Source organism: Pteropus medius, unplaced genomic scaffold (assembly GCF_902729225.1).
Source record: "Pteropus medius unplaced genomic scaffold, Ma_sr-lr_union100, whole genome shotgun sequence".
Taxonomy (NCBI): domain Eukaryota; kingdom Metazoa; phylum Chordata; class Mammalia; order Chiroptera; family Pteropodidae; genus Pteropus; species Pteropus medius.
This window is the reverse complement of record NW_024340698.1, coordinates 7,136,349-7,164,180: the sequence shown is the minus strand read 5'-3', so window position 1 is coordinate 7,164,180 and position 27,832 is coordinate 7,136,349. Positions and strand designations below refer to the sequence as shown.

The following is a 27,832-nucleotide window of genomic DNA, read 5'->3' as shown; positions in this document are numbered from 1 at the left end:
TACTTTCTGCCTGAAAACCATCTCTCTTGTCCTTTGGATCCCAATTTACATTTAACTTCCTTCTAGAAGCTTTCTTGCTCCCCCAATTCTGAATTTAATCCCATTCTATAATCTCCTATAGACCTCTGTTCTTCTCTCATCATGGCACTTGTCATACTGCATTGTAATTGCTTCTTTTAGCCTCTGTCTTCCCCCACTCAAGGGTGTAATCTTCATGAGAGCACAGAAAAAAAACCATCTTGTTCATCGTTATATTTCTAGTACTTAGTAAAGTACTCCTCTTAGTAAGTGATTAATAAATATTTCTTGAATGAATGGTAAATTAAGCAATAAAATGCTGTGCAATATATGTGTTAAAATAATAGGACATCAGCAAAAATTTCAGAGTAAGGACCTGGGAAAATTCTCTCCTCCACAAAAGCAGTGAGAAAACTGTTAAAAATTCTCAGAATCAACTTTTTCATACCTCTGGACATCAAGGAAAAGGCTGCAGCAATCCAAAAAGCATCTATTCAAGAAAATGGCCGAATCTCAGTAAGAACAGTGAGCATTCTACCATGTCAGTATTAGTCTGATACCAAAATTAGACAAAGACATCACAAGAAATGAAAACTACAAAGAAATATCACTTATGAAGGTAGTAAAAAATCCTTAAAATACTAGCAAGCCAGATCTAGTAATATATCCTTGAATTTAGACCCCTGCTTCACACCACATACAAAAATTAACTCAAAATGAACAAAAACCTGAATTGAAGTGCTAAAACTATAAAACTCTTAGCAGAAAATATAGGTGCAAAGTTTTGTGATCTGGGATTTATTTGGCGATGATTTCTTTTTTAGCAATGGTTTTCTTAGATATGACGCTAAAAGCACAAGTGACCAAAGAAAAAATACAAAATTGGACTTTATAAAAATTAAAGCACTTTCATGCTTCAAAGGACACTATTAACAAAGTGAAAAGACAATCTACAGAATGGGAGATAATATTTTTAAAACATATATCTGGGTAAGAGTCTAGTATTCTGAATATCTAAAGAAATCTTACAACTCAACAATAAAATAATATTCTCTACATGGACACAGTCTGATGAACCCTCTTATAGTTTGTCCCTTATCTGATACTGACAAATAAGCAGCTGTACTTAATTTCTCATAGCTTGTTGCTATTCATGTGTCTGTTCCTATTCATCATGCACAATTAAAACTTGAATCTGATTTAAGATGTAGTTTCTGGGAATGCACAGTATATAAGACCAGGACTGACTACCATGCACCCTGACACTGAACCCCAAACCATATACAACAATGTCCCTGCCACATAGTATGTTACGTCAGAAGAGCCCAACTTTGGATCTTATTTTACTTGCTGTCATTACCACCGTTGTTATATTCTGACAGGCTGAAGGAGTACTAGATGAGTTAAAAGAGAAAAAAGTGTTAGAGTGCAACATATATCATTTTCATACTCTATTTCTCATACAAATATTTTTTTAAAAAAACACTGCATTTATCCAGGCACCATTCCTAAAATTGTACGGGAAGCTGTGTACCTGCTGGGCATCAGCACAGTTTCAAGATTGTTCCGACTGTAACTTCAGTAAATCCATTATCTGCAGTCCATCTAAATAAAGACATAGTCTCTGACCAATACCTTGGGTCTCTGCTGATTGCACTGCACTGTAGACAGACCTCTGCTGATTGGTTTTAGCACAAGTTATAATCTAAATGGCTCAGAAACACTTCTGAGATGAATTTTGAAAAGGACATGATTGAAAGAAGATAAAAAATCAGGTGAATTGAGAAGAGTTGTAACCCCTGAACAGAAATAGCACAAAAAGAATTGTCTTGTGCATTTTCCTCTGTGACAGCACAGCACTGAACATTGCTATCATTCAGACTCCTTCAGTCTACAGATTTATTTTCACTCCCTCCTCCAATCTCTCCTTTTGATCAGTTCTTTAAATATCAGTCATGATTTCTTATACCTTGAATTGGCTTCTCTCTTTGCTTATTCTATTAATGAGGCAATAATATTTGGCAGCTTGTGATTTTTCCCCCTAACATATGCACATCTCCAGCTGCCCAATAAAACTTTTGGCATCATCTAAAACTGGCTTTCTCCTGCTTGCTTCCATTTGTCTAGACTCATAGACACATGGATATCAGCACTGGCAGGGACCATGTGATCAGCTAGGGCAATTCTACCTTTTATAGTCAGGAGACTGAGGTTCAGAGAAGGGCAGGGACTTACATATGGCCTTCTTCTGGGAGTGTTGGGTATGCTCAGGGAATTCCACCTCAGTTGAATTTTACTCTCAGCAAACAGATTCAGAAGCTTCCCAAACACAATATATTCTAAACTCAAACAGAAATGGTATCTAGATGAATTGCTATTTTATATCATACATGCTCTGCTGCCCCACCATTAGTGTGAATAATTGAAATATAGTTGTTCATTGTTTAATCATCCAAGAACTGAAGAAATTCCAGACTAAGTTCATGAATTACGTATGGTAGGAATTCCTATAACTAACACTTTGGTTGGATATAGCTCTTTACTCTTTATAAAGCACTAGTCCATATTATGTTATCGCATTGGAGCTTTGTAATCAGCCCTGTGAAGTAAGATATTATGCCTATTTTTATTCGCCAAGTGAAGTTCCAAGAGGTTAAGTGATTGCCCAAGGCCACATGGCTAGTAAAATAGAGCCTTGAAAGCAGGACCTAGAACTCCAAACCCTAACATGCTTATATAGTCTCTACTTGAGGAAACCTTTTTGGGATACCTGAGGATCAAAGATTCAGCTAGCTGAAGTTAATTACATAAGAAACTGTGGTCTTCAAGAAAATGCAAAAAGAATGAAAAGCAAGAGAAATAGCTCTAGCCAAGTGTTTCATCTATTTATCTTTTCACAGTGAATGCTTTCAAGTAATACCCATATTGCATGAATCTTCAGTTGGACATGGGGGTTAAAAGTGGGGCCCATTTTTAATTTATGCTGAAGAATAATGAGAACTTTACGTGAAATGTATCTTAGGAGCCCTAAATTTGAACTTTAAAAAGCCATCTCTTATTCTTTCTGAGTCACTAAATTAGGAGTGGAAACATCCATGGCTGTGGTCCTAGCCCTGCTACTAGGATTTCTATTTTCTGAGCCTCAGTTTTCTTACCTACAAAATGAAGGAGATTAGACTAAATAATCACTTCCAACTGTGACATCTTAAAAGTCTATGGTTCTAAGAGCAAGAATGGCACAAGAAATGAGAAGTAATTTCCCTTTCAAGTACAGGATGTCTCCTTTTCCCATCATTCTGCCACTTTGTCCCTGGAGGTTTTACAGTAGCCATAATAAAGTTAAGTAAGACTTGGACAAGAACTTTGTTCCTCATGCCACATCTTTTAAAAGACTTCATAATTTAGCATAATGATGTCACAAATAATAGTGAAAAATAGGTAGCAGTCTAGGAGCCAATCATGGGGTTCCTGATAGGCACCATGAGATCAGATAGGCTGCAATTTGTCAGGATTGCTGGATCTCAGAGCAGATTTGAGGGTCAGGACACAGAGATCCTCCCACTTGTTTCAAATGCCCTTTTATGGTGCCCATAATATTGTAAATAGAAATAGTCTCAGCTATGCTTCTGACTTACCTTGGATAAATCATTTAACCTCTCTGCACAACACAGGAGAATTTGCAAAGCAAATTTGTTTCAAGGAGGAAAGGTATTTACAGCAAAAATTCCTGTTGTAACACCAAATCCTTCTTATGCGAAAATTACTTGCATAAAATTAGGGACTTCTATAACAAAATACGGGTGGACACAATTATGCTGGTTCCACAGCTTGTATGGCAGCTATACAACCCTACTTGGACTGGGGACACCTGAAACTTATTGCTTCACTTGAAGAAAAATCAAATTACTTCATTTTGGAGTCAATTTACAGGGAGTAAGAGCAGGGCCTCAAAGTCATAAGTCCAGACGAGGGCAAGTGTGATAAAGAAATGAGTTACTGTGAATATGACTAAAGAAGAAAGGGAGGAAAAGCAACACTTGGCTACACATAGCTAGTGATAATAATTCTTCTAGCTCTTCTAAGGAGTCAGACATTTATCAAGAGGAAGAGAAACAAAATTAGATTCTCATCCTTTACAACAAGGGCACAGGTACTACCAGCAGTAACACTGCCATGGAGAATGGGCAGCTCAGACACTGGATGTCCAACAGAAACATTGGGAAAAGACAGGATGATGATTAGCTTTTTATGTACTGATTTTCCTTTAGCAACTTTTGATTAACTGACAAATCAGCAGTCCTCTTGCTAGTGTCATGAAATCATATATCTGGCACCAAAGAGGGGGAACAAGACCAGACATATGAATGCTCTATCTGCTCAGTTTTATTAAAAACTCATTGTTTAGTGCTAAGATATATTACAAAAGATTGCTTTTCTAATAAAGGCAATCTCTTCATTCTCTGTTGGTTAGCTATGTTCCGCTAATATACAAAACAGTATCTGTCCCATGTCTTGCCGTCCTGCCAGAGCTAATAATATACATGAGTCAGAAATGGATTGTTTTGATCCCAAAGTTGGCAGCCTGGCAACAAAAGAACACAGTAGCATTTAGGTTCTAAATCTTCTGCAAAAGACCACTGGGTAGGTCTCCCTTAAGAAAATGTCTCAAATATCAACTCCAAGACAAGGAATTTGGAATAATGAGTCAACACAAACATTTAAAAAGCAAATGATTAAATAATCATAATAAATCACAGGAAGTAGAATGATTGCATGGAGTTAGCAATCAGTTGCCTGGATCACTCCACAAAAAGATTCCTTGTACCAAATGTCCAAAGAGCAAACCAGGCTATGAGGACTTCTCTGGAATCTTTTTGCTGTCATCTGCTTATTCACTTTCTTAGTCACTCATTTACCTAATGAGTCAACGCTCCCATCCTCTTTTCATGGGGTCCCCTCTCAGCAGGCGATCACTCTCCTATCCCTCTATCTTCCTACTCTTAAACTTATGTGCTCAAATATTGCTTTTCCCCTTCTCCTCACCCGCCTCCACACTCACGAATATGTTTACTTTGTAATGAGGACTTTACTTGAAATGTATCCTCCAAAAGAGTCACTCCTTATCTGGGTGGCTTTGTATATTGTCGACTGAAAAAGCTGGGGCACCCATGTGCTCTTCCTATCAAGAACTCTCTTCAGACCTAGTTTTCCTATCTCCGATTTTCTCCTATGTATTGATGTCATGAATGACATATCATTCCTTGTATTTGCTCTCAGGTTATAGACTAGGCAACCTGGGCCAAGAGGCAAGGTTCTTGACTTGAGTCCCCCAAAAGGAAGTATATGTGATTTCACTCCTCTATGTCTCAGTTTCCTCATCTGTAGAATGGGGACAATAATAAGTTCCACTTTATGTGGCTTTGGTGAGAGTTAAATTTAAAAGTCTATATATAAAAGGCTTAGCATGACACCTGGTACATTACCTTTCCCCAGATCCTTATTGCATGTCCGCTCTCTCAATCGACCCCCTAATCTTACCTAAATTTTTAAAAGTGACGCAGGGTACTTCTTAACATTCTTTACATCCTTCCTATTGACTCTCTCTTACCATAGTTGTTTCCAGCTTTCCGTTCTTCTCTGCATGTGTCTCTCCTCCCAAATCTGGTTCTGTGTCCTCACTGGTACAAGGATATGATGTGACTAAACAATCACTAAGGGTCTTGCAAGCAGCACCACTATGGCCACAGTCTGTTTCCAACATTTCTTGGGCAACTAAATGTTATAATTACTCCCTCATAAACAGGTTAGATAATGATAGCACATCACACAAGAAATTGTCTTATAAAAAATTCTTAATGGGTTGGCTCCATAGTGTAGTGGTTAGCATGCCTGCTTTACACACAGAAGGTCCTGAATTTGTGCCCCAGGTGGAGCCACGGACCATACCCCGGGGGTGCCAGGCCCCAGGTGCATACCGCAAGCACATGGGAGGAGATGCCCTGCCTTCAGAGATACAGTTCTTAAGGGGAGACAGTAAAATCCTTAGGTCAGGGCTGGAAGTTGGTGGGGGGAGAGAATTAAAGAGGGGAAAAAAATTCTTAAGGACATTTTATCTGGTATTGGATTTTTCTCTGATCAGGGGAAAGTACAAGAGAAATAGTTAAACGAAAGACATTTGTCATTTCAATGAAAATCTCTAGAAAGCAAATACTTATTACTACAATCTAGACAAAGCCTTGGCCTTTTGATTAAAAACAGGAAACTGACACATGGTGCCTCCCTAACCCCAGGGAAACAAGCTTTCTAGGTTCTATTTATTTGCTTCGGAAAGTTTTAGAGTTTCCACTTTGAGTCCACAACCTGTACTAAAGGCAAAGGAAAGGCACAAGGTTAGCTCTAATCCTCCCTGCATGCAAACAGCTATACTACATGTAAACAGCCACACTCCATGTCTGTGGTCTGTGTGACAATGCAGAACCATTTGGCCTTCTTACATCAGTTAAAGATCTGCCTCTGGAGATGAAACGCCTTGTAGCAAGTGTTCCCTTAAAAGGAAATTACAATCTGTTCTCACTAATACATTTTTCTTGAAGAAGTATGAGAAGGAAGAGAAGAGAGGAGGGGGAAAGGAAAGGAGTGAAAGGAAGGCGAAGATGAAGAAGAATTTAGACAGGAAACATAGTTACTTTCCAGGATATATTAATTTCAGATGAGAGCCAGAAGTCATTACATGAATCTCTGCTGTTACAAAGTTTATTTAAAACCATTCTAGACTCAATGAGCTTATTACCCAATTCTATTCCTACCAATTTAACTTCTACCAATCCAGCCTAGTAGCTTTAGGATTATATTTACCTGGTCATTTGACTTAGTATTTCCTTTAGAAATGTTCTATAAAAACACAGATTGGTTGTAGCTTGAATTTTCAAGCTATGTATCCAATTTGAGACAATGTGTGCATTTTACTCTGGAAGCTATCAATTAGCTATTTGCATGAAGTTTATGATTGAATATAACCTGAGTCTTGAAGGGCAATATGCTAAAAAGCCGTGCAATACCTTTTCTACCGGTGACTTTAATTACTACTCATAAAACTAAAGTAAAAAATTATTGATGATGTTCAGGTCTCTTACGTTAATTAGTTACGCATTCCCTAACAGGAGTCTAATTTTATAGGAAGTAGTTTATTAAGAAACAGGACCCATTCCCCTCCTCCCCTCCAAAACCATCTTTTTCCTTTTCTAGAAATAATCCAGGCCTCCAAGACTTATAAGCTTCCAAACCTTCCATGTATGCAAGTGGTTGGTCCAATGTGGGAGACCTGACCCCTTCAGCCACCATGTTGTCTTCTTGCTGTTGGAGCCAGCTACAGTGGGGGTTGGGGACAGGCAATATAACAGAGTCTTTTCTTCCAGGATGGATGTAAGGATCTGGATGGTCTAGTACTGCACAGGACAGGGCTGTAGGCCATAGGATGAGTTCTAGAAGTGCCTAAAAAAGACTCTCTTCCCTCCATTGTTCCTCAGTCTCCACCTAAGCCCCAAGTTTCAGTGGTCACTTGCCACCAGTCATCTATTTCCCATAAATTCTGCCCTTACCTCTTTAGTGGTTGCAAGAGCCTGCATTCAGGTAGAACTCTTCTAGGATACCTTCCCTCATCTCCCCAGGCTAGATTAGGCACTGCGCCTTGATCTGCATCCTTAAATTGTCTGCATTAGTTTAATTAACCCTGACATTTTGGAAGTCTATCTATGTTTCTGTTGACTGTATCCCTCACTAGACCATGGATATTTTTAAGGGCAGGTGCTGGCTTTTTTTCATCTTTCTATTCATATCACATGATCCAGTACAGAACATATATAAAGTACTCAACAAATACTCATTGACTATATGGATGAAACTGTGACACTGGTAATATCGGCTATTGCCAAAGAGTCCGGCAAGCATTTGCTAGTGCAGAGAAATCTTATCAAATAAAGTCAGTTGCCTGAAATTAACCAGGTAACAAAAGAAGCTTCATGCACATTGTCAAACATTTAAAATATAATATTTAAATGTTCTTTCCTATCCATATTTTTAAGCATTAGTTTAATTAACCCTGACATTTTGGAAGTCCTAGAAATAATCAGGATCATTAGTGTCAGCCTGACAAAGGTATGCAGAAAGTTTCTGTAACATAGCCCAAACTGCTTTCACAAGATTGTCTGGAAATAAATAGCTCACTGTGAAATTTATGACTTGCTTTATATATTAATCAATGGTACAGTGGTGCTCTAACAAGGTTAAAAGTGTTTTCTGATTTCCATTATAAAGATAATTTCAATCAAGCAGCCTAACAGTGTAACAGTGTAGGTCATTATATAATTCAATTCTACTAATGACTGTGGCACGCATGCAAACAAGAGAATAAAAGAGGCTGAGAGAGTAAACCTAGAAAAAATGCTTTATGAAAAAAACAATAATAATTTGCATCTTGCATTTTCAGTGACCTTTGTAGTACTCCTCTGCAAATAAAATAGAATCATTCTTCATGGCCCCACAGATACCTTTTGTTCCTGCCCATCCATTTCATGTAAATTATATATGCTGAACTTTAATTGGCTATAACTGGAGCACATTTTGAGCAACATTTTCATATTGATTTGCTTAGACTTGTGCAAGAGCCTAAGCAGGGAGAAACAAGACTGCCAGTTTCTATTCACTATTTCTATAGAGAGACTTATTTCAGATGTTCCCCAAGCCTCAATTGCATATTTTTATTTGATTCCTTCTGCATAAGGAATTTCTCGGGTAACTTGTAAAAACACAGATCCAAAAATAACTTGGAAAGAAATTTCATCATCTGCCTATTTCATTTCTCTTCTTCACATATAAATGATCCTGATAGTCTGTGCATTGAAATCCATACTAATGATGTATGTATTGTGATTTCTAGGAATCCTATAATCAAAAAGCAAAGAAAATCAAGGAGCTTCTTAGATGCTACTTTGAATATTTTTAAGTAGAAGAAGATAGAATAATTCTAAAAGCAAACCTTAGAAGCATACTCACTATACCATATCAAAGAAATAAATGGCATAACAGAAAGAATACTGGCCTGTTCGTCACAAGTGATAGGTTTTACCTGGGTTTGACATTAACTGGTTCATCTTTTACAAATCCTTTGCCTCAAATCACATGTCTCAGTGTCCTCATCTTCAAAGTGAGGAGATGAGACTAGATTTTTGAAGGTCATTCCAAATGTAGCATTAGAGAATGTGCTGTATACTTGAAATTAATAAGAAAATAAACTTTTAAAAAAAGCACTGAGAAAAAAAAAAAACTTTATGCCACCTACAGGAGAAAGGTGAAGAGGAGAGACCTCGATAAAGGAGAATGTTTCCCAGAATCAGAGATGGGAAGAAAGTTTCGATGACAGAAACAAAGGTCCTAATCCAAGGTCAGTATTACCCTATGATGATTTTAAGAACAGATCACCAAGGGAAGCTTGTAATTTGGGAGATACTTCCTGTTGCACACCTGACAGAGCAGAACCCCAGCTTACAAAAAGGTCATGAGGCCAATCTCAAGAATGAAGTTCCAAGCTCTTATAGTCTTCTTTTATGGACATGTGTGCATGTGCTAAGCTGGATTATTTGTCTATATTTCTATACTTTCCCCTATAAGTTGATTTTTCATTTGGCCTATTAGCCAAACAGTACAAAGCAAACTCTTGAAGTATTTATGGATTTTTGCCTTTGATCCCAGAACTTACAGATGTTACTAAAATACTCACTTAGAATTTATTTTTCTTGTCTTTACAACAGACAACCATATCTCATTTGCTTACTTTGCTATGCTTCTAACCCTCACTTTTCTGCCATATTCTACCAACTAAATCTCCCCATTCTGACTTGAAAACATAAAACAAGATGTCTGCTCTGTCTATGTCAAGCTTTCCTAGCTTCTGGGCTGATAGATTTGTTTCATTTTTATCCAGATATCTACAGCTGTTGCATCTTGACAGTTGTTAACTGACTTAAAAGTTGCATTCAATGAGTGTTTCTTTTTCCCTCTTCTGCCTGTTACTTTGAAATCTAAGGCCAGGGCCCAGGAGTGTTAAGTGGGTAATCGTGGGTGGGGGTTCTGGCTAATACTCTAAGCAGGAAAATCTAGATGTGGCATTAAGAAAAGTGAGTGATGGAAGTGAAGGAGAAACAGCCAGGTAATTTAGATTCAGGAAAGCCTGATGGCCCATAGAATCAGGCCGTAAGTTTCAGGGATCTAGATAAAGATGTAGAAAACATGAGCCTATGAACCTGGCCACAGAACATAGGCAAGAAGAAAGCAGCATCTGGGCAGAGTCTGAATAGCAGGCTCATGAATATCAAAAAGGGAACTTGAATCCTAAACTACTTACTGTCAAAGCCAGAGATTAACAGGTGGAAACCAAAGTTGAGGGAATGGATGTGAGAGCAGAGAGCATGTAAAACTCTACAAAAAGTCAGAAGTCTAAATTAGTTCATCTGGTCTGTCCTCAAACCTTAAGCAAATAGGTTCAGCATAGAATTGAGTGACTAAGAAAATTTAATATGATGAGAGAGCAAGTGGTAACTCTTCCTTATAAAGCAAAGGTAATGTTAAAATAAACATTTTTCAAGTGATGAGAAACTTTTATTTTTTATGGTGAGCCTAATCAGACAAAATGATAGAGAGACTGAGGCAGATGTACAGATGGTTACACTCATCTCACCACTTCCTAATCTCCAGCCAAAAAATAAAAAAAATAAAAAGAATACTGTTCAGGAGGGAGAGGTCTTTGGAGGGTCTAGATCATCCCAACTGGCATCTGAAATGCTCATATTCATCAGCCCAGTCCCTGTGCAGATTGCCCTTTGCTTGGGCATCTGGCTCAGTCTTTTGGAGGCGATCCGCCACAGAGCCTTGGTATCAAGAGTTTACATCACAAATATGAACGAGCTTTTTAATTTCTACCTTGTAGTCTCTCCAGATCCCAAAAAGCTGCTATCATTAACTGAAATATTAACTATTTCCCACAGATTAATTTTGGATCGCCTGAAAAGGTGTTCTAGATGGTCAATTGTGTATCAGAGAGACCCCTTCTCTCTGCACTTCTCAGTAAGGCACCTAGAAGGGCAGTTATTTATATTTGTAGACAGTGGTCTTCCAGGGGAGAAACTGGTGTTATCACTACTGAAAGGAAATTCAGATACACTGATAATAGTAATGTTCCCTGAATTTCTTCCCAGAGGGGAGATTGGAATAGCATTGTCCAATTTGTATTGTGTGGCCATTGAGCACATGAAATATGAGTAGTTCAAGCTGAGATGAAAAAAAGAATGTAAAATATCTCATTAACAATTTTTAAAATGTTCATTACATGCCAAAATACTAAGTTTTGGGCATGTTGAGCTAAATAAAAATATTTATTTCACCCATTCTTACTTTTCAAATGTGGCTATTAGAAAATTTAAAATTACACATGCGGCCTGCATTATATTTCTGGTGAGCAGTACTAACGAGGACATCACACTGAGATACAATATGCCCAGAAGAAAGTACAAAGTATATTGAATTATAGGAAGAGAGGAAAATTAGAATTCCATGAAGACTGAGCACAAAAGAAGTAGATGGATGCAATATAAGACTCGGTCATTGAAGAACTACTGCAAGCCTTTTCCAGCATAACAGATCATTTTCAAACTCTAGGAAAACAAATAGTTATTTGGTCACCAGAATCGACAGGGCATTTGAGAATGCCGAAGGAGTAGTATAGCTATATCTCACTGGAATTTAGTATAAATCTGAAGTACATTCTTATAAATTTAGCCATGTACTGTAATCCCTAGAACTACTAATAACCAAAAAAAGTAAAAAAAAAAAAAAAAAATCTATAAAGTAATTAAAATGTTACACTAGAAAATATTCACTTAATGGAAAAGAAAGCAGCAAATGAGAAATGGAGACAAAAAGGCATGAGACATAGAAAACAGAGTAAAATACACATGCAAATCCTGCCATATCAGTAATTACATTAAAGATAAATGGATTCGGCATTCCAGTCAAAAGCGAGATTGTCAGATTGGATTAAAAAACATATGCAACTATGCGCTATCTACAGGAGACACATTTTAGATTCAAAGATACAAAGAGATTGAAAGTAAAAAGATGGAAAAAGATATATCATGCGAACAATAACCATAAGAACCCTGAAGTGGCTATACTAATGTCAGAAAAAAATGTCAGATAAGAAATATTATTAGAGGTAAACAGGGACATTTTATTTTGATACAAGGGTCAATCCACCAGAAAGATATGACCTTTATATGTATCTAACAAGAGTGCCCCCACAATACATAAAACAAAACCCGACAAAACTGGAGGAAAAAATAAACAATTCAGCAATACCCCACTTTCAATACTGGATAGGAAAACTAGGCAGAGCAACAACACCTTATAACCCTGGAAAAAGAAGAGCACATTAAAGCTAAACCAAGAAGAAAGAATAAAAGAGTAAATTAGAGCAGAGATTAATGAAATCAAGACTAGAAAAACAGAGAAAAATCAACAAAATCAGAAGTTAGTTTTGTGAAAAGAACAAGAGTGATATACCTTTAGTTAGACTAACCAAGAAAAAAAGAAGACTCAAATTACTATAATCAGGAATGTAAAAGGGGATATTATTATTGGCCTTACATAAATAAAAAGGGTTTTAAGGAAATACTAAGAAAAATTATATGCCAACAAATTGTGTAACGTAGATAAAATGGACAAATTCCTAAAATGACAAAACTGCCAAAACTGACTCAAGAAGAAATAGAAAATCTGAACAAATTTATAACAAATAAAGACTGAATTAGCAATTTAAATCTTCTCACAAAGAAAAGCCCAGAACCAGATGGCCTTACCAGCAAATACTACCGAACATTTAAAGACGAATTAATGCCAATCTTACCAAAATCTTCCAAAAAACAGAAAAAGAGGGAACACATTTCAACTCATTCTGTGAGACTAGTATTATCATGATACTAAAACCAGACAAAGACTATAAGAAAACTACAGACCAATAATCTCCTATGAAGATAAATACAAAAATCCTTAACAAAATACTAGCAAACTGAATCCAGAAACACATAAGAAAGATAATACTCCATGACCAAGTGAGATTTATTAATTTAGCAATGCAAGGGTGGTTTAACATCTGGTATCAATGTTATTATTATTATTATCACTATTATTTAGTAGAATAAAGGACATACGCATTAGATGCAGAACACAAATTTGATAAAATCTAACATACTTTGATAATAAAAACAATCGACAACCTAGGAATACAAGGGAATTTCCTCAACCTAATAAAGAGCATTTATAAAAAACCCATAGCTAACACTATACTTAACTGGGAAATATCGAAGGCTTTTCCTCTAAGATTAGGAAAAAGAAATGTCCATTCTTGCCATTTCTCTTCAACATGGCACTGGAGATTCAACCCATATGTTTATAGTCAATTGATTTTTGACAAAGGTGCCAAGACCATTCAATGGGAAAAAAATAGTATTTTCAAAAAATGGGCTGGGACAACTGAATATTCACATACAAAAGGATAGGTGTACCTCTATTTTCCACCAAATATAGAAAATTAACTTAAAATGGATTGTAGGCCTATATGTAAGAGCTAAACCTGTAATATTCTTAGAAGAAACCATAGATATAAATCTTCATGACTTTGGATTAGGCGATGCTTTTTCAGATATGATGTATGCACAAAAATAGATAAATTGAACTTCATCAAAATCACAAACTTTTGTGTTTTAAAGGACATTATAAGTAAAGTGAAAAGATTCCACAGTATGGAAGAAAATATTTGCTAACTGTATATTTTATAAGGGTCTAGTACCAAGAATATATAAAAAATTCTTATAATTCTATAATGAAATGACAAATAATCCAATTAAAAAATTGGACAGGGATTTCAACAAAACTTTCATCAAAGAAGACATACATCTGGCCAATAAGCACATGAAAATTACCCAACATCATTAGCCATTAGGAAACACAATTTGAAACTGCAATGAGATAGTACTTTAAACCCACTAGGATGGCTATGATAAAAGACAGTTGTTGGTGTGGATGTGGAGAAACTGGAACTCTCATACATTGCTGGTGAGAAAATAAAATGGCTCAGTTGCTTTGGAAAATTGTTTGACAGTTCCTCGAAAGGTTATACATAGAGTTACTAATGGCCCACAATCCCACTTCTAGGTATATTCCCAATATAAATGAAAACATATCCACATAAAGACTCGTGTACAGATGTTTAGCAGCACTATGCATACTAACCAACAAATGGAAACAACTCAAATATTCGTCAACTGATAATGGATAAACAAAATGTGGTATATTGATACAATGGAATATTATTCAGCTATAAAAAGGAATGAAGTAGTGATATATGCCACGACATGGATAAACCTTGAAACATTATGTTAAATGAAAAGCCAGACATAAAAGGCTGTATATTATATGATTCCATTTATATGAAATGTCCAGACAGGCAAATCCACAGAGACAGAAAGTAGTTTAGTGGTTGCTGGGGTGGTGGGGGAGGGGAATGAAGAGTGAAAGCTAATTGATACAGTTTCTTTTGAAATAAAATTGTTCTAATATTCATTTTGGTGATGGTTGCCTAACTCCATGATTTTATTAAAAATCACTGATTTTTATAACTTAAATAGGTAAATTGGTGAATATATTCTATGTGAATTATATCTCAGTAAAGCTGTTTTTACAAAAAAAAATGTAATGAGGTAGAATTTACCACTAACCAATGGGAACAAGGATTTGAACTTGAAATTAAATTAATTAAAAAATAAAAGATACTCAATGGGATATTATTCAGCACTAAAAAGAAATGAGCTATGAAACCATGAACAGACCTGGAGGAACCTTAAGTGCATATCACTGAGTGAAAGAAGCCAATCTGAGAAGGCTATATACTGTATGATTCCAATTATTTGACTTTCTGTAAAAGGCAAAACCATGGAGACCAAAAAAGTCAGTGGTTGCTAGAGGTTAAGAGAGAGAAAGGGATGAATAGGCAGAACACAGGGGAGTTTTAGGGCTGTGAAATTATTTTGTATGATACTATAATGGAAGATATATATCACTATATATTTGTCCAAACCCACAGAATACACCACATCAAGAGTGAACCCTAATGTAAATTATGGACTTTGGACAATAATGATGTATCAATGTAGATTCATTGATTGTAACAACGAACCACTCTGGTTCTAGATGTTGATAGTGGGGGAGGCTCTAGATGTGTGGGGACAAGACGTATATGGAAAGTTTCTGTACTTTCTGCTCAATTTTGCTATGAACCTAAAAGTACTCTAAAAATAGACTATTATTTTAAAAAAGAAAGCAAAAAAAATAATACAAGATGTACTCTTATACTTCTGATTTTTGGTGGAGATTCATACTTTCCATACTATTGATGGCTCCTCAGTGCTCCAAGAACGAACTCCATTTCCCTTTAGCTTGATTTAAGAGAAGAATTAAACACTTAGTCTATGTAACACATTGTATACTAGGGGATAAGGAGAAGAGAATGGTAGTTTAATACACTAAACATGATGATTTTAAAAAAAATGGCAAATAAGTCATAGTTGAGACATACCGTATTTTCTATAATTTTAAAATCTAGAATTTGTGACTTGTTTGTATTGTGCTAGCATGAGTAGGGCAATGATTATATTAAGTAATTACTGCAGAGGGCACATAACTACAAAAAGTCATTTTCAAATGGTCTAATTTACTTCCCATCTTCCTTTTACTTCTTTAAAACTCCCTTTACTTCCTTCCCCATTGCGTTCTCCCTCTCCTTCCATCAAAAGAAATAGAGTGATAACCCAAATCCCGAGAATCAAAAAGATAGTTGCCATTCATTATAAAGGGGGAAGAGACTCAATGGGCAGGATCGATAAGAACAGACAGAAAATTTAGGAATTTAATAAAAGGATAATATCTAAAATGAGAGGATATTGTTACATTATACCAAAGATATGTAATAGCTATTTATTCATTTTTATGCCAACCTAAATTTAATCATCATTTAACAGTGGTACCCTAAAAAGCAATTTAGCATTATACTGCACGATATATACTCTAAAACAAAGAAGCCATAAACACAGCTTGAGTTTTTCCTCTACTCCCAAGGATGTTAGCACTTAACCCAAGAAAAAGAAGATGAATGCTAACGATTCCCATCAGGAATCTAGATTTATCACACTGTCCTTTATTCATGAGTCTTCTGTGAAAACCACTGTGAACAGCTAGAAAACTTGTGTGTTCAACTTGGTCTGTCTGGCTAGGAATCAATTCACCTGAACATCTTGGGGGATCATGATTGATCCTCTTGGTTATTAGTGACAAGAGTTGAGCAAATGGATGCAAAGGCCTTACAGCCAGACAGGCGTAATAAACTTGTTCAAAGACACACCAAGGAACACACACTAAGGAACTTCGAGTCCTTAGGAAAAGTATGGAGTATCTGGAAAAGCAGCCTCACCTGAAACACCATCTTAACATTAGGAAAATAATCTAAAAATTCTGCTGCAACCCAACTGGTTTAGTTCCTTGAAACAGCTTCCTGATATTTGTGTTGCCAGTTCCTGACATAGGGCATTTGTCATAGGAGCTCAGTAAATATTTATCAGTGATGTTGAAGCTAATGAGAGGACCCCAAAGATGAACATCCCCAAGTGAGGGAAGACCTAGCAAGAAAAGGTCATTTTGTCAGACTTTATAGTGCTACTGTGAGCTAGGCATTATTGCTAATTTTCATAGCAGTTTAAAAGGCTGGTGTTTTATCCCCATTCTATAGATGAAGCAACTTAGGTTCAGGGAGATTTTACACTATGCCCAACATCAGTAAGATAAGAAATGGCTGAGCAGAGAGTCACATCCAAACTCCTGAGGCTCGTTCTTCCTACAACATCATACAACCTTTTCTTCCTCTGCTCCTTACAGCACCAAGCTGACCCATTCCCATGCAGGGTATTGACTCACCTTTCAATCTTGAAAGCTTTGCTCTTAAAATTTTCTGTGGTGCTATTAAAAATTAATGTTTGTTGTAATTTATTATTCCTGGTATCTCGAAGAGTCTTTGGTCAACGATAACCAGAGCTGAGACAATTCTGAATGGGGTTTTTCACAGAAGAGCAGTTTGAGTCATGCATTTTTTAAAAATCAATGGATTACAGATTCAGAAGAAATGGTAGGGGAGGAAACCAACCTTAAAACTTGATAAACACAGATATGAGAGGGAAATATTTCCAACAGTGTGTATTCTTTCACCCTCTGTGATTTGGGGCTTGTTAGCATTCTTTTCATACTGAAAAGAAATTTAACATATATTCTATAGCTTCTATCTGTCAAGATTGAGTATGCCAATTTATCACAATTATTACTTTATTTTTAATCAGAGTGAGGACACTAATTTAGTTTCTTCTTTTGTCTAGAGTACTATATATCTAGAAAACTTATAAAGAGACTGCTAAAAGATGATTTAAAATGTTCGTAATTTTTTTTAAAAAAATGTGCCAGAAGGTTGTTACAGTCAACAAACTCATTAATTTTACATCAAGAATTTGTTAAGGGGAATGGGACAATTGAGTAAATCAGAAATTCAGTAACCACAGAACTCTTTCCATGTTTGGAAAGAGAGCATGACAGGGTTTAATGCATAATAAGAAAGTCACAGAGCTTGGTATTTCACCATTCTTTTGATTTATGATATGAAAGGGGAAAAAATGGAGGTGCCATATATCTTTTAATATATCTTTTTTTTAAGTTTATTGGGGGTAACATTGATTAATACAATTATATAATTTTCAGGTGTACATTATAATTTGACATCTGTATATTTTATTGTGTGTTTACTACCCAAAGTCCAGTTTCCTTCAGTTACCATGCATTTGATCCCCTTTACCCACTTTACCCTCCCCCTATCCCCCTATATTTGACCCCCTTTACCCAATCTACCTCCCCCCTCCTCCTCCACCCCCTAAAATATCTTTTAAATCTGAGCTCATCAAGAATGGATTTCTTAAAAAAAGTAATTGAAATAGGTCTTGATCCTTAGGGAAATTTAAGCTCCAATCAGATTTAGAAAAATCTAATTAAGATTTATACAAATATAAGCAAAAGCAGAGAAGAAAAGCTGAGGAAGTTTCCACGTAATTCTCAAGGCCACATGTAGGAAACAGGAATAGTAACTGAGAGAGCAGGCAGGAATGAAAGACACTTAGCATGGTCCTGGCTTCCATTCTGCCTCATTCTTACCAGCTAAATTAGCTTGCCTCCACCTGCAGAGGGAGCCAGGCTCTGCCCACACATTCTAAGACTGGGTCTGGCCCTGAGCAATAAATTACCCTGCAGGAGAGAGCAGCAGAAGTGGCCTTGAAGCTGGCACCTACTTCCAAGTCTTTCTACCTCAGTTCTTTAACCTAGAAAATGATACTAATGATAATCCCCTCCTTATCAAGATTACCTAAAACATTAAAAGAGTGTAAAGAGCTTAGAACTGGGTGTGGAACATAGCAAATACTTAATAAATAATCACTCTCATAATCATTATCTTCTTCATTGCACTGATTAAGTTACTTTTCTAAGGTGTCTATTCCCTGGCAGCACAAGGCAAAGACCCAATGTCAATATTCTGATTTCTAGACTGATGTTATTTCCACTGTGTAATTTCCACAGCAGGTGATTTCAGAAGCACCAAAATGTCCTATCTACACAAACATTTCTCCCCTACAACTGAGTCACAGTGACTGAGATCTCCATCCCTGATAACCCTTTTTGAAGAGTTTTCTGGCAATATATAATATGCTAAGTGAAGTAAATTTGTTTCTCAGAAGAGGGAACATATTAGAGAACTAGAAGCAGAAATGGGCTTCTTATGATGACTGAACCATGATTAATCATCATCATTTTAAACCAAGTACAGGGCCTGAATGAATAAGATACTGAGTAAGGTACAATTTTGAAGAAGGGCCAGGCTTAGAGGAGGGGTTAGTCAGAGGTGGGGCTGGGCAATTAGAAAAAAAGGACAAATGTCTTTCAAAAGAGTTGAGAGAAATTCCTTCGCAAATACTCTCAGGTTTCATCCCATGAACCTGAGCCTCAAACTGATCATTTGTAATTTTCTAGAAGCATAAAGAGAACCCCATATTAGAATACAGAATTTTATGTATGTTAACAAGTTGATTTTCATGCCAAATCAAAGTCTCCCGTTCTACTTCATGAGATTTAATGATAAAACTAATTAATAGCATAAGTTGAGTTAGAAAAAGAGAGGTTCATCTATTAACTCTATAAGAATGCCAAGAATGACTTTTAAAAATCATACATATGATATTTTTCTTTGAAAAAAAGAAAGATAGCAAATTAAATTCAAGTAGTACTTGGGCTGCATATTTTATGAGATTTATTTGTACTGCATATCTTTGATGGGCTCTATTTGTGGCTGAAAGTACAAACATACTGATTACAATCATTCTTTCCTATATTTAGGAACAAAATTAATTATCTGCAAAAAGCAGAAAGGCTTAGATAGACTCTCAGTCAGTAAATGATAATAGACAGCACCCAAATATAATGACTCCATTTCCTACTTTATCTGTTTTAGGCATTCTGAGTGGAATGAAAAAAGGAAAAATTAATTCACTTTCTGAATATTCTTCGGAAAAGATTTGAATTGGGTAATGAGAAGGCATCAACGCTCCCCCAATTCTCCACCCCCAGTATGAAATGTGAAAGCAGGTTTCTTGAGTCATGCACTTCCCAAAGAGACAATTTTATCTCCTAGATTCCAGCACTGTTTTTATTGGTTTTTGTTTTACTTTATACAGTAATTTATTTGAATGATATGTATTTATACATGTATTGGTTTACTAGCTGTTTTATAATATGCTTATACATTGTTATATTTGAAATGCTTTATATATTAACTCCACTGGGTTTTTTTTTTTGTAATTTTTTTTTACAATGTTATTGAGGTATTTTTGGATTCCTACAATTCACTCATTTCAAGTGTACAATTTAACAATTTCTACTAAATTTACTAAGGTGTGCAACAACCATCACTACAAACCAGTTTTAGAACATTTTCACACCCCAATAAGGTCCCTCGTGTCCATTCCGGTATTGCTTTTGAGAAGTCTGGTGCATTCTGAACCCCAAACCCCAAAGGGACATTTTTAAATGACATTAAGAAGTCTGTATTTTAACCAAAACAAAGGTTATTTGTCTTTCCTTATTAACAGCCACCACCCACCTCAACGTGGAAAGGAACAGTAAACTGTGAGACCTAGTATAGTGCCCACTACCAGCAGCACTCAGAAAGTTGTGGCTGCTGGTAATTACAGTTTGTATTTCATCCTACAATGGCTGCAACATGCTGGAAGATATCTGCCCCAAATTTTCTCATATTCTTTGGTGAAATTCTTTATTACAGCAAACATTATAACCACCTCCTCCCTTGAGGAAATTAGTGTATCACAGTGTAACTTCATTTAAAAATTCTTCTGTGATATTCAAAATATGTTTTCAATCTTTCAGGTGGGAGTGAGCAGTTGCTTTTTAAGAAAGAGTCGAAGTAGGAAGCATTTTCTGCCAGATACCTGAGCAAGATAGCAAAATGCATAGGCATAAGAGGTTAGTGGGCCAAAGTTACCTGTGGCACTATTGTGAATGAATGATGTAGCATTACAGTTGCCAAGAGTAACCTAATTCCAAGTGGGAAAAAGGAATCACAGAGGAATCAAACTGCGTACATGACTCCATGTTTCCTGAGGCATTTTAGGTTTTGCAAGTATTCAGGGGCTTTTCTGCCATCACCAGGTAGGGGCTGCTTTCACTTTGTGCTCTGATTCCCTGGCTACCCAATATAAAAAAGGTATTTTCGACTTCCTCATTGTCAACCCAGGAGCACACGGATTCTCAGACTATCAGGTCATGGGAATGCCTTATTGGACTTTGACCATTTGGCAGGATATTCCTGACTTTCTAACCTTTCTGAATATACTCTGAGGACAAATCAGTCCTCCAAATCACTCCCAGCAGACATGGATAAGCATCTGCTTACTGCTCTGTGATTATCACATGTATCACTTTAGAAGTGCAATAAAATAGAAAACCTCACTTGGTCAAGCCACTTAGCAATACAAATTCCCAACCCCGGAGCCTGAACAAGCAAGTAAGGGAACGATAGCTTAGAGATCAAGTAAGAAAGCAATAGAGTAGTAGAAGGAGGCCCAAAGGAGCAGGGTTTGCTCCTAACCAGAGGCAACAGTCAGGTGCCCTCTTCATACTTTCTTTTTCAAGTATTCTCTGAAGAGTGGAGAAAATTACTATTGTTCTGTCTTTGGATGTGCATTCTGTTACCATCCAACACGTGGCATGTAGCCCTGCCTTTCAGCCAAGAATTCAGGACTGAGTTAAGCATCTTTATGAACTTCAAATTTCCTTGCATGGTACTCCAAAAGCATTAGGAACTTGAGGGGTTCTTGTAGTCATCAAAGGTTGGGGGATCATGTGTTGCAAGACAATTTTCCATGGGTCTCATGTTTCTGCATGTCCTATAAACAGAGGCACTTTTTTTTCCCAGACTATCTTTATTCAATTATCTTTGCATAGTGAACAGCCTTAGAAGACAGAGAAAATAGCAGGCAGACATACCCCAATTATAAAAGATTTGAATTCCCTAAGCACAAGGCTCCTCTCCTGTTGTGCAACTCACTGAGTGTGCAGGAGTCATCTGGCCCTTTCTGCCTTACCCCATGGGAATTGGAGCTCAGGGATCTGGTACAAATGCTGATACTCTGGCTATTCTTGTTGTTGTGAGAAATAAACTGCCCTTCATCTCTGAGCCAGTAATCTGGTGTCTTTAACCAGCGTCCATGAAAATGTGGCTGGTTAACCTGTTAGCTTGCAATTAGCATACAAACTTCAGACTTTTCACAGCTCTTGAAAACATGTTCCTGCCATATCAATCCGCACACCACGAAAAGGAGGAAAAACTTATTTCTAAAGATTCAGAACATATAAAACAACTGGTAATCACACTGCTATTTCTTGCAAAGGCAAAGGTAAGTAATTCTAGATTCATGAAAAGCCTACCTAATTTCCTAATATGACTATATATACACACATATATATATATATATATATTGAAATTATATACATATATATGTATATAAAAAAAGCTTCTCTTGTGTGGCAACTTCTTGAAGCTTGCCCTGAAATGAACATTTAGTTCCTAAAAGTGGTGCTGATTTTTTTATTTGTATTCTTCTCTTAAATAAATAGGTAATGTATGTTTAAAAACTATATATTTTTCCCCATGGGAAGCACTAAAGCTATGTTTATTGTGAATGAAAAAAGGATGGCAACCTGTAAACATTTTTGCCTTTCCAGAAATAGTTGTCATGCAAATGAAGTCGCTTACCACAGTTCTAAATGCTGACCTGCAGATATTAATTGAGTAGTGAGCCATTTACTTGTTTTTATCACTTGAAATTACTTGGTACTGAAAACAGCTTATATGAATTCAGAAAAGGTATCTCTATCTGAGACTAAAAAAATGAAAGTCCAAACTGATAGCATGAGAAGAAAAACACTGACATTCTGACACCTGAGAAATAACCTCAGCCTTCAAAAGCGGAGAGGGAAGTAAGGCTAATCTTGGAAATTCTGATGAGTTACAGTCACTCACACAGACAGCAAAATATAAGGATTTTATAGTGAATTATTATTGAGGATCAACAGAGAATTTTCCCCAGAGCTTCCTAGCACACATAAATAAATACTGACTTCACTGAAGATTTCTTCAGAAATTCTAGCAAAGGAAATGGATGTACTTGATATCAGAGTATGTTAGCGTTCTCAATAGGCAACGTTAACTACTAAGGAAACACCGTAATGGAGACCTAGATGTACTGTTAAGGTCTAGAAGCAAAGGCAAATGTGCTAAAAACTATCTGTTGGTTCAATGGGCAGATTCCAAATGTTGCAACTGGAAGATATCCTATTCCTCACCACTGTTACTGCTTATATAGTTTCTAGGCAACGTCATTTCACTGTGTGACTGGGTCTTCCATCACCTACACAAACATTTCTTCTTCTCCTAGAAATTACTGTGTGCCTTTAAATGTTATGAAGCCTAAAAATCTCATGCTTTTTAGTACTTCATTGGGAAATACTATAGCAAAAGTCTCCGAGGAGGAAGAATGAATTCAAAAACTGATTGTGCAGCTGGAAAAACAGTACAGAGTAATACAGGATATTAAATAAGATAATAAAAAACCTACTTAGCCCATGTTTGGAGAATAAAGATTCTGGTAAAGGGAGAGTGGAACTATTTGAAAGAACAGTATAGAGTAATGGTTAAAGCATGAGCCTTGGAGTCAAACAGATCCAGCTTTGAATCTTAGCTCTGCAACCTGCTAGTTGAGTGACCTCAGCGAGCAGCAACAGAGTCATAGTCACCATTCCAGCCACTAACTGTGACCCCAACATCTATCATAGTGTTTCTACAATTAGGTGTTGAATAAATGCTTCCTGAAATGAATCCTATTTCAGACAGTGCTAAAATAAAGATCACAATGAGGAAAGAAAGGGTGAAATAGTGGTGGTGGAAAAGGTTGCAATTTTGCACAACATTCAGTGAAGCATATAACAAGCTGAAGTAATAAAATTGTGGGAGAGGAAGCACCAACACTGAGAAATTCTGAAATGAATCAATAAAGAAAATACATGAGTAGAAATGGAAAATTAAAGGTGCAAATAGCAATGTGAGGACATGTGAGCAATTACTTTGGAGGTAAAGAAAGTAAATGAAATCATCCTTGAAAGTTTTGAGAAACTTTCTGGGAGAGCAATAAATATCTAACATGTTGATTATTACTCATTTAATCAGTAGATGAATTCTAATGTGAAATGTACAATGGTTATGCATATAATCCACACACAGGTATATGGTAATGACGATCAAAATGGTTTCAGAATAAAAACAGTTGCATTTGAAAAAGAAGATTGTGGCATTCAATAATTTGAGTATGGTGTAACGACAATGTTGAAAAATATGTATTGAAAATTGTACATATTTATATTTGCTTCAAGGTATAAGGTGTGGAATTCGATAATGTGCTGATAAATTTAACAGTGGTATTCCCACCCAAATACTGTTAAAGACCTACTTGATACTTACTCGGGGCCAAGATATTTAACTCAGTTCACAAATGTAGATGAAGAGTCAAGATGTATCAATTTCCAGTCCCATCACTAATAACTTTCATGGACTTTTCAGCACAAATTTTTTCTCCTTCTCTTCTTCTTCTCCCTATCTTCTCTCCTCTCTCCTCTCTTCTCCACCCCACCCCACAAAACACACATATGCACGCATGCACACACTCATGCACATATATTCTCATACACTATTTTTATTCACTTCTTTGGACTAGAGTAACATTAAACATCTTGGTACTTAAACATAAATTTAAGAAAAACTCATCGTCCATTGGCACTTAGAAAAATGTAATAAGATTACTAGACTGGAGTTTGGCGAGTACCTACCGTGTGTCTCAAACTCTGGCCAGGTACATCGAGCCTATCACTTTTCATTTAATCCTGTAAAGCAACCTTATTTTATAGATGAAGAATCTGAGGTCCTAGCTTTGCCATTAACTGTCATTCACTTCCAACCTCTGGGCTTTACCTTATTTTCCAAACAAGGTGACTGGATTTGCTTCCAAGGCAAACGGGGCACTTCTTAAATGACAAATTCTCTGGCCTCTCCACCGATCTATGGTATGAAAATCCTCAGGGTGGACTCCAGGATTCTGTTTAACAAGTTTCCCAGATGATTGTGATGGTGAGCCAAGTTTGGGAACTGAAAGCTTACCCGCTTCCAGGAGTGCTGCCAGTGACAATGCCTCAACATTTGTTTGCATGCTTTCACTTGCTAGTCTGAAGAACTGAAAACTATCATAGGGAAACTAAAGCACTAACAGGCCATACTTATAAAACATTAACAGTACCCCATTTGCTTAGAAGACCAAAATGTCCTTCATAATCTGGGGTACATGCTAACCACCAAAATGACTAGGCAAAGTCTCTGTATGGCAGACCTCATAGCACAGCTTATAGCTAGCTAAAAGGCGGTCCCAAGAGAGCTCAGAAAAAGCACCACAACTTAACCTCAAGTAGGACTGACTGGCAAGATTTTATATTTTATCACAACAGAGAAGTGAGGGTGTTACAGCAAAATCTCATTAAGGCTTCAGTTTTAAATCATCTTTTGTTTTGGGGCACTCTGTGGGTTTGTTAACATGAACAGAGTTCTGCAGTCCACCCAGCCCTCACTTCCCCTCATCCTCATAAATGGCCCACCCTCTTTCTGACCTATACAGAATATGGGCTGGATCACACCTGGCCAATGATTTACCCACCCTCACCATTTGGTATATATTACTTAGAGTTGGGGGGTCATAAAACAGTTACAAGGTAGAGTTTACATATACTTTCTGTTCTAGTTGAGGCATTCCCTGAGGAAGGCAGACTTCATGCTCTCATAACTAGCTGGGAGCTGGGAGCAATCAAGCCCTTAATGGCCAAAACAGAAAGGGACTGCATCACCAAGCACCTCTTGACAGCCAAGGCCTTTGTTCCTGAATGATAATGACATGAAATGCACTCCCTCTATGTGTATGCACACGCGTGCACACACACACACACACACACACACACAATGTGCACATGTGCACCTAAAATAGAGCAGGTGTGACACCCTGGAACAGCTATCGAATTTAAGGTTGCGGTGTCTTTGCGAAATCTAAATGGAGCTTTTAGAGTGAAAGTCTGGGAGGGTCTAATGGGAGACAGACCAGTATGATAGAAAGAGCCCTAGCTAGATTGCAGCAGCAGAAGACCTTTGATTCTGGCTCTTTTTATCAATCATCTAACTTTGGATAAGCCTCCTTGAACTTTATTTATTTATTTGTAAATCAATGGGATTGAACTAACCAATCTCTCATGGCCCATCCAAAATTCGCATTACAGTGAAATGTTCACTATGGTAAATTTATTCAGTTCCATGTTTGTCAGTCAACTAGACTGACCTTTTCAAGACTCAAGAACTATACTCTGGGTAACTCTAAATACCCAGCACCTAGTGAAGTGTCATACACAAAGCAGATGCTTAATAAAAGTTTACTAAATAAATTTTTTTGTCTAGAACCCAATCAAAACTGTGCACTTAATCCCTTATCAGCTTCCCACCCTATTTGTGTGTGTGTGTGTGTGTGTGTGTGTGTGTGTGTTTAAAAACACTATAGAAGAATACTTGTTTTCCAAATTAATTATGTCGTTGTCAAGTGAATAATATCAGAGGCAACCTTTAAACACTCTTTAATGTTGTCTTCTTATTTTTCCTCTTATTGATGATAATTCCACACCCCTGGCACTCTTTGTTTTGTGTCTGACACATAGTTAGCCCTCAATCAATGTAAGGTTAATGAATGCACTGACTTCATTTTTCTAGTTCTGTAAGATTTACTTTTGCTTGAGGTCCCAGAATCTGGCCTGGAATTATAAAGCAGTCAAGGGAATAATTAGCCATCGAAGAACAATATCACTAGATGGAATATTTCCATTCATTTTACTATAAAATATTTTCTCAACAAATGTGTTTTAAATAGCTAACATTGTGAATGGGGCAATTAGAGCAGCTCCATAAGTAGCCACGCTGTGGGGTGCATCATTTCTGTCCTCCTTCCCAGTTTAATTCACCAAAGAAACCAATTATCTTTATCATTTTGTACTTCCAGAATTTAAAGACAAGGCTAAATAGCCCAATCTGCCTTTCATCTTCTGGAAAAGCAATGGTTCAGAGTACACAGCAGTTACAATCTATAGAAGCTAAGAGCACGAGTCACCCAAGCCAAACAAGCCTGGGTATGAAACCCAATTTCCCCCACTTCCACTTAACCAGCTTCGAGATCTTGGGCAAGGTATTTTACTTCTCAAAGCTTTGTTTCCTCTTGTGTAAAATGGGGACAATATTAGGGCCTATCGCCTATATCACTGTGAAATAATATTATGCAAACTGGCCAGCAGAGCACCTGAAATGTAGTAGAAGCTCAACAATGGTAGTGCATTAGATAATTCTGCCACTTCCTTCTATGAAGCTGACAGCATCCAGGAATCAGTCACCATCACCTTAGTGGGTTCTGGTGGGCAGCTCTTGGCTGTGTATTCTATCTTCATTGAAAAGTGGGTGCCTCCTGTGATTATGAATGTATGTACTCTAGCTTGTCAGGTATAATGTAACCAGTAATTTTGGACTGAAACCAAGCAAAACTGCTGCCTCACTTAAAGAACTGCCCTACCGCCATCACAAACCCCATCAGGTTGACTCATATAATCAAGACTATTAAAAAAAAAAAAACAACTTGGAAAACATGGACATTTTGCCTTGCTTATGTTCTTGTGTAGGTTTAATTAGGGAGTTCTAGCTGAGTCTCCTACATTTGAAGTCACTACTTAAAATGGTAATGTGATATACATGATTAAGAGCATGAGCGTTAAATCAGAATCAGAATAATTGGTGATGACCTAATTAAAGAAAGAGCCGATCAATTTCTGAATCATGGATCTTCCACTAACCATAGCTGGGTGCCCTTGGGCAAGTTACAGTTTCACCGAGCTTCACTTTCCTCATTTATAAAATGGAGACAATAGTTCCTAC

The 27,832-nt window shown here is 36.8% G+C and overlaps 1 protein-coding gene across 1 annotated transcript in view; it reads right to left on the bottom strand.

The window, feature by feature from the left end:
* GPC3 (glypican 3) overlaps positions 1-27,832 on the bottom strand; it is a 423,057-nt gene that overhangs the window by 168,470 nt on the left and 226,755 nt on the right. The gene's annotated exons all lie outside the window — the stretch shown is intronic.